This window comes from Mus pahari, chromosome 1 (assembly GCF_900095145.1).
Source record: "Mus pahari chromosome 1, PAHARI_EIJ_v1.1, whole genome shotgun sequence".
Taxonomy (NCBI): Eukaryota; Metazoa; Chordata; class Mammalia; order Rodentia; family Muridae; genus Mus; species Mus pahari.
The window spans coordinates 31,208,654-31,217,899 of NC_034590.1; the positions used below are offsets into that span (position 1 = coordinate 31,208,654).

The window sequence follows — 9,246 nt, forward strand, 5'->3', positions numbered from 1 at the left end:
TATAGTGAACTAATACAGTTGTATTTAGGTATAATTTGTGTCTGTGTTCCCCTGGAACTTTCTCATTTTTACTGAAAGTTACATCTTTATTACCAGTTGATTATGTTTTATTTCTATATATTTCTGTGATCAAGTATTCACACAATACTTGGATGTGACCAATATCAAACTGTTCACAGTAATTAAAATATCAAACTTCTCCTTAATGGTGAAAACTTAAGGCTAATGTCTGCCCATTGGAGCCATTTTGACAATGAAATTTAGGAAGGAAATTATTGTGTAGGAAATTATTATGTAGGAACATTGTGAGTAAAAAGGATATCACATTTAGATAACGATGGAAATCCTATTTTGCTATCAAAGGGCATGTAGATTAGTATCTTGAAATAAATGCTTTCCTTATAAATACTTGACCAGTTTTTGAGGACATGAATGATTAAGCATCAAGTACTAGTCAACATTCTCAAGAAATACTTCAACAAATGTGCCCTAACTTAATGGTATATTTTACTTTCTATTGAATTATATTCTATTGATATTGTACAGAAGCACGTGTACTAAAATCTACAGTTCAATAAATTTATACTATCTAACAGCAGCAATGGGATCACTAAGATAAGATGTATTTTAAGAATCCACCCAGATATCTATATCAATGGCTTAATATTGCACGCACGCACTTGCGTGCGCGCGAGCGTACACACACACGTATCCAATAATGGAAAAAGAACAGTGAATTCATATAATCCTTCAATGGTAAAACTAGAAGCAAAAAGAAATTATAGTATAAATAAAAAATAAATAGTATCTCATAAATTAAAAATCATAGTATAAATACAGTGTTATGAGCAGTAGAGTTCTAAAATTCTAATAGGTAAACAAGAATAGTCTGATACTGTTTTGTAACAACTTGATTATACTAATTTTTATCCAATAAAACATTGCTAAAATAAATTTACTTAATTTTGCATTTTTACATAGTATAGAATAGGTAAAATAAAGAGAAGAACAGAAACAACAAATACTCAACAACAAAAACTTGGGTTAAAATTTCAAAAACAAATCACAACAGTAATTTCTAGTAAGTCTCCAAAAAGGTACATGTATCTCAGAAAATTGCATAAAGAACAATACATATAGACTCCAAAGCTGATCATTATTCATTTATATTAACTGAACTGGGTTTTATAGTCTAAGATCACTAAAAAACAAGAAAGTAAAGAAATAGTCCTAAAATATTCAACACTAATGTAGCACATGTAAAGTTATGCTCCAATATATTTACCTAAGACAGGCAATATTATTTTAGAAATTTTAGTAAAACTCTCAGTGTAGTCACATTTGCTTGCCATGCTTTTGATTCCATATTTGTATTTTCCTCATTTGTTACATATTTCTTTTATTAAAGTATCAGTATCTTTTCTCTCAGTAATGTAAATAAAGCAAGACTTGAGATCACTAGACTTAATTAATATGTACTTCACCTCAAATGCTAGGAGATACAACTCACACAGTAGTTATAAGTCTTCACCAAGGTCTCATTAGTCAAAGATGGGTTCTGAGAATCTTATTTGTCTTATTTGAGGGACTCCTGTCTGGACCTCTGCCATTTTTTAATGAGTTTCTCGCCATCCCCAGAGAGCTGTTTTAATCATTAATCCATACAAGTCATCCTTTAAAAAGATGAGTACTTCCACAGATAGGCAAAACCTGAGCAAGCTTGTCTACTGTATTTTAAAAGAAGAAGAACATGATCCTACAGTAAACACTTTGCTTACTCTCTGAACAAGGAACCTGGTGGCAATATGAAAGGTTTGCAGGAGAAAGGCACTTTCCTGAATAGTTTGAGATTTTTTCCTATGCCATGGATCAAACCATCAAGGCATAATTCCATTAAGCAGAAAGATCTCAAACACCTGGATCCTCAATAACCCAAGGCCCATCACACTCAAAAAATAGATGCCTAAAATATTAGCATGGGCAAGGAAAGGACATATGGCTAGCCCACTCATCCTACCCCTCACTGATTTTATTTCAAGCATGAGCTAGCTGATATTTAACAGTCCATGAAGGTCTTCAAACCATTTTTTCTTGTTCTATTATCCTGTCTAATAGAGTTGGAGCCCAATAAGAATGCCTGTCATGACTCACTCTTTTACCTGGGTGCATGCTGCCTGAATGTTAAGAGAGTGATTACTAAGATACAATAGACAGATTCACAGTCAATGTACCCAGAGACACAGTCCAGCACCAGAAACTTTTAGTTATCAGTAAGTCCAATTGTACAGAAAAGTGATATTGGTATACCTGATGGGCTCTAGGGTTGCCAACCTGGAACTTTCTTTTGGGAAGTCTTCCAAATTTGTAGCTTGAATGCCTACTGTCACATTAAGCACTTGAAGCACTTGTCTTTTCCATTGCCAGTAGAATAGGCAGCAGATGCTAAAGAACAAGTCTAAATGAAATGGTAACTTCCTACATTCCCTTTTCACAGCAACCCCAAAGATATATAATCTTGGCTATAGCTCTAAATAATCCCTTTTTTGTGCCTGATCAGTTGCTCGTGTCTAAGTCTTTTGGAAGTTACCCACACAGGATAATTTGGATCTACATTTTCTAACACATGCACCTTTCTGAATGCAGGCCATTGGCTTTCACTTCCTAGGTACATGAAATTTATGATGCATGCATTCCAAGAGGGCACCCTGATGACTGAAAGACACTACAGGAGACAGGATCTGAACAATGGGTTGGCTATTTGAGGCTTGTACAACAGGAAAAAAGCCTATCACACATGAGATAGAGATAGGCTGACCACAGACCTTCTCTATGCTCTCTGTTCAAATTAACTGGTGAGAAGCAAAAAAGCTTTGTGGAAAGTAGAGAAAGCTGTGATCAATTGTTATCAATTATAATCAATGGTAGTTANATACTAGCTGCTTATTTTAGTTATGGTTATTAAAGGTCCCCACAGCAATTGTTTGGCAAGAGAAAACATTAATGTAACATTTTTCTTCACCTCAAAGTAAAGTTTTAATATCCTATTATAAGTCTTCTGTGGTGGTAATAAAGAATTGTAAAATAAATTCATGTATTTTAGAAAAACTACAGCAGAAAATTGTGTCTTAAAAAGTCTCTGTTCCTTGTTCCAGACAGCAATTAAGTTGGTCATTACAAAATATTGATATTTGGCCTATTGCATACCATCATTTTAAATACAATTGATAATCATTATCCTAAAAGATAGTTAAAATTTGCTTTTATGCACGCTTTTGTATCTTTCATAAATTCATGCGTGCATGCATCCCATTTACTGTATTTAAAAAGGTCCTTCCATGGGAGAAAAGTATATGTGAATTGGATCACANGTTTATTCTATTGAGTTTCNTCCTGCTTCAGCACAGATAATTAAATTGTGTGCTGTAGATGGTGTTATAAANTGTTCAATGATCAAGCTTTAATTTGTATATTAATAGTCAATATAGAGCTCAGAGCTTACTATTGCTTAAAATTGTTTGTCCCTCAGATACTATAAATTCTCAAGTCTCATTTGCAATTGTTTATGCATATAAAACTCATAAGAAAAAAATGTTGTTCCTTTAAGAAGACTATCTTTGGAGATTTAAGAATTTGTCCTAGATTGCCTGGACAAGACCTCTTAAGGCAATGCAATGCTAGATTTATATCTCAGGCAGATTATAGACCTTACACAAGAATAATTGGCCATATAATCTANTTTCTTTACTTAAGATAATATTTTGGTATTTTTAGAAAATGTGCATGTCAAATGGTAAAAATTTGTTCTCANGTGTCCTCAATTTCTACCTGTTTCTACATAATGGTGCTAATTCTTGAGGACTTATACTTAACTGCTACAAGTAGATACTCTTCTCTTTGAATAAATAATTAAATAAATAAAATACATATAATCGTGTCTAGGTAAGATAAAAAGGATCCACTTATTGGCGCATGGCATGATCCTTTTCAGGTATTTAATTTGGGGAAAAAGGGGGGCAATGTTTCTGTTTTTTCCACAGAATGCTGCAGGAATATGCTAGCTTCCAGAGTGATTCGTGCCACAGGCTGACCTTTGAGTTCCTGAGTGACCTGAGGATAGTGACAGGAAAGCTGTATTGAGAGCACAGAGAAGGAGGAATCCGGGAGAGCAGACACTTGCAAGCAAAATGAGGAAGACTCTCCCTATCTCTGCCCCAGCCGACTTGAACAACTACAAAAGCTGACTCATGAGGCGAAGGGACTGGTAGAAAGAATGGACAAGATGTTTTCGTCAGAGACAATGTTTTTGGCCATTTAGGCCGACNCCCCTATAGNTGTAAAAGCTTGTGTACCTTACCTGTATGCTATATTGTTAATTTTAATAGTTAAGATTACCAATCTTGACAAGTCTTTTCATATTCATTGTAATTCTTGTCAATTAACTAATTGTCTAGATCCTGATTTAGATAAGGAGTCTGCTGTTATGATTTTGTTAAAAAGACCTGCTTCCGTTCTGCTGCCTGTAGAGTTAGGAAACGATCCATGGTTTGAAAATTCGGGAATGCAAACTTTGAAGAGGTTAAACGAGCTTATTAGACCAAAGAGATTTGTTGCAGCTCTGATTTTAGGAATTACTGCTCTGATTGCAATTTTAACTTCTTTTGCTTTATCTACCACAGCTTTAGTTCAGCAACTACATACCACTCATTTTGTTAATGATATGCATAGGAATATTTCCATAGCTTTATCGGAGCTACATATTATAGATAAAAAATTGGAGGCACAGGTTAATGCTCTAGAAGAGGTAGTGTTAGCAATAGGACAAGATATAGCAAATACTAAGGTAAGGTTACCTACTAAGTGTCATTCCTCATTTCAATACATTTGTGTCACACCATTACCTTATAAAGCAACCACGGACTGGGAAAAGGCTCATTTGCAGGGAGTATGGATAGATACTGATATTTCACATGACATGGACCAGTTAAAAACAGAAATCTCAGATATTAGCAGAAGTCATTTGGATACTTGGAACATTGATGAATTGGCCAGAGATTAAAAAAAAAACAACCTGAGTGGATTGAACCTCCTGGATTGGGTTCAATATATAATCTTGCTTGCTATTATTATTGGCATTATTTTATTAGTAATCATTGTGTTTCCACTGATCTTTAGAGTTCTTCAGAGATCTGTAGCTACCATGAAGCAGGACATCCTGGAACTTTGTCTAAAAAATGAAAAAAAAAAACCAAACAGGGGGAACTGCTACATTCTTTCCAGTAGTGACAAGCGCCAACAGGCCCCCAAAACCTGGGCACTGTCCCGAGGCAAAAAGTTCAAGGAAACTCAGTCTCCTGGAATGGTGGCATCCTCCATGTGTTTCCCCGGAACTGCTACATTCTTTCCAGTAGTGACAAGCGCCAACAGGCCCCNAAAACCTGGGCNCTGTCCCGAGGCAAAAAGTTCAAGGAAACTCAGTCTCCTGGAATGGTGGCATTTTGTATAACNAATGCTCCAATGTCCTTGCTTTAGTTGGAAAAGAGATCCATGTGCTTTCCTTTAATACATAGCCATATCAGATCCTGGGCAGTCAGTCCTTGAGCTGACCCTTGGATCTAAGCAGCAAGTCACTGCCCTACATAGGAATTTATCGCTCTCTAGGAAGAAGGACATTTGTGATCTAAAGAGGAACCAGGGTAGATACTTAAAACCATAGGTAGCTGAGTTACACCCATACACAAGCATTACAATGGCCTAGGGACTATAGGAACTATGGNNAGGGCATGAAGCCCTTGCCCCCAGCTACTAACTTTAGGTGGAGATCCCAGTTGTTAACATTGAATTTATCCCAGTTGGTTCCTGCCAGCCCTTCCAGGTTTGCATTCCTCTGTTTTGTGTACTTCCCTATTTTCTCCTGTATAGTCTGATGCTCAGTTTGAGAATTCCCATTCAGATACCACACTTTCTTGTGTCCCTGTCTGTCACCCCTCATCCGCCTAATCCTCGCTCACCTGCAACCAGAGACCCNTTCCCCGCAGATCAGGGACCCCAGGAAAGTCCATCTGCGGCACCCAACAAACTGTTCTTATCCATAGTGCTGCAACTGAACACTAGCTGTCTCTTTTCCTCACCCCTCCTGTGTACCTCACATATCATCTCTTCTTAACTTCCCTGTCCCACACACACCTGGTGCTTTATCCTAGCCCATGAGTCTAGCAAATATTCCCTGCTGAACTGTAGCTCTACACCTTCCAGGAATACAGGTAGGCTGCCTGAAAAACACCTTTATATACTTTCAGACCCAATCCCACAGCATTTCCCCTCACACTACAATAGAACATCAGCTGCATCCTCCTGTCATCCCTGAACACATCCTCTGTGGATCCCACAAACAATCCTGTATTAACTTTCTCTATTCACTTATTTCTTTTTCCCAGACACCAACTCTACCAGACATCCTCTGCTTACCAAAGGGTAGCTCTTTCTTGGGCAACAAGTAAGCTAAAGGCAGGCCCAGACCTCTCCTACTGCTCCTGAGAGCCAATACTCTCAGTCTCATCAGCAGGTCTGTGGCTGGAAACATGTGGTCTTCCATTCCTCTGATACCATCCTCAATGTATTACAAACAACTTCTTTCCCCCAGATTATCACAGTAAAACAAACTCCAACACCATATGAACACAACAGGAAAGTAGCAACACACATTCTTCATACTCTTGGAAAAACCAGAATGGAAACAGAAACCAAGGAACAAAACATCCACACAACAAAGATAAACTCAGAAATGATCAGCTATACCTTTAATAATACCAAACACAGATGGCAACGTGCCATCATAAAAACAAAATTAACAACAGTGAGGGCAATATGTCTCCACTAAAGCCTAACTATCCACAGCAGGACCTGAATATTTCAACATGGTTAAAGCACAGGAAAAGACCTTAGAACCAACTATATAAAGATGAAAGAGGTCCTTATGGAGGAAATGAATATCTTCTAAAAGAAAATCAAGAAAATACAATTTAACAATTAGAGGAAATGAATGAATCTCTTAAAGAAATCCAAGAAAATGCATACAGTTGAAGAAAACAAACAAAATTGTTCAAGGACTGAATATGAAAATAGAAGCAATAAGTAAAAGACAAACTGAAGAAATTATGAAACTAAAAACTTTAGGAATTTGAACAGGAACTATAGAAGCTTTACAAACAATTCAAACAATGCATGAAAGAGAATCTCATGTGTTGAAGATATGACAGATGAATGTATACAATGGTCAAAAAATGTCAAATTTAAGCAATTCTCAACAGAAAATATGGGACAATATGAAAATTCCAAACCTAAGAATAGTAGCTATAGGGTCTCCATCTGTACCTTGGTGCTAAGGCTGTTGCCCAGAGCTCAGCACCCAAACCCTGCCCAGGAGAGAGCAGGTCTCTCAGGGGTACTACCACTCCTAACCTCAGAGATGGCATCACCACTTTCAGGCCAATAACTCCAAAGCAGGTCAGGCCAGGAGCTCATAGGTCACAGGACCACCAGAACAGTTGGGGACAGGATCCTTCCAGTCTCCAACTGCAACCTAGAGCTAAGGCTGTACCACAGCCTTCCACACCCAAATGTTGCCCAGGAGAGAGCTAGAATCCCCAGGAGTGCTGATGTACCTAAGGCTACAGGCTCATTGGCCCACAGGAGGGACAAGCTCCATTTAGAGATATCAAGACCAAAAAACACCAGAGAAAACCATATGGTGAGTGGCAAGTGCAAGTACCTAAGCAACAGAAACCAAGAGTACTTGGCATTATTAGAACCCAGTTCTTCCACCATAGCAAGTCCAGGATACTCCAACACACAGGAAAAGCAAGATTAAGAATTAGAATCACATCTCATGATGATGGTAGCTGACGTTAAGAACATAAATGTGTGAGGAGAACACAGGTAAACAGGTAGAAGCCCTTAAAGAGGAAACACAAAAATCCCTTAAATAATTACAGGAAAAAAGGAGAAGGAAATGAACAAAACCATCCAGAATCTAAAAATTGAAATAAAAACAATACAGAAATCACAAAGGGAGACAACTCTGGAGATAGAAAACATAGGAAAGATATTAGCAGTCATAGATGCATGCATCACAAACAGAATACAAACAGATAGAAGAGAGAATCTCAGGGGCAGAAGAAAACATTGATAAAACAATCAAAGAAAATGGAACATGTAAAAAGATTCTAACCTAAAACATCCAGGAAATCCGGGACACAATGAAAAGAACAAACCTAAGTATAATAGGTATAGAAGAGAGCAAAGATGCACAACTTAAAGGGCCAGTAAATTTCTTCAACAAAATTATAGAAGAAAACTTCCATAACCTAAAGAAAAAGATGCTCATGAATATACAAGAAGCCTACAGAACTCCAAATAGATTGTACAGAAAAGAAACCCTAATGTCACATAATAATCAAAACACCAAATGCAAAAAGCAAATAAAGAATATTAAAAATCAGTAAGGGAAAAATCTCAAGTAACATATAAAGGCAGACATATCAGAATTATACCAGAATTCTCACTAGAGACCATGAAAGCCAGAAGATCCTGGGCAGATGTCATACATACCCTAAGAGAACACAAATAGCAGCCCAGACTCCTACACCCCCAAAAAAACCTCTCAGTTACCATAGATGTAGAAATCAAGATATTCCATGACAAAACAAAATTTACACGATATCTTTCCACAAATCCTGCCATACAAAGAATAAGAGATGAAAACCTCCAAAGCAAGGAGTGAAACTACATGCTAGAAAAACAAGGAAATATTTTTCTTTTAACAAAGCAAAAGAAGATTGCCATATAAACATAATTCTACTTCTAACAACCAAAATAACAAGAAGCAACAACCACTTTTACTTAATATCTCTTAATAGCAGTGGACTCAATTCCCCAATAAAAAGACATAGACTAACAGACTGGATAAGTAAACAGGACCCAGGAAATGAACCTCAGTGATAAAGTCAGACACTACATAAGACTAAAAGGCTGGAAAAAGTTCCAAGCAAATGGTTCCAAGAAACAAGGTAGAGTAGTCATTCTAATATCAAATAAAATCGACTTTCTTTTTTGTTTTTATTCTTTTTTTTATTCTTTTCTTTATTTATATTTCAAATGCTATCCCAAAAGTTCCCCATACCCTCCCCCTGCCCCTGCTCCCCTACCCACCCACTCCCACTTCTTGGCCCTGACCTTCCCCTGTGCTGG

General features: G+C 37.1%; 1 non-coding gene across 1 annotated transcript; it reads right to left on the reverse strand.

Annotated features, from left to right (window-relative positions):
• Window positions 1–1,597: 1,597 nt before the first annotated feature.
• LOC115062976 lies at window positions 1,598–1,661 on the reverse strand. Its single transcript, XR_003842870.1, has one exon. It is a non-coding gene; the product is annotated as a small nucleolar RNA SNORD109A (small nucleolar RNA).
• Window positions 1,662–9,246: the final 7,585 nt, after the last annotated feature.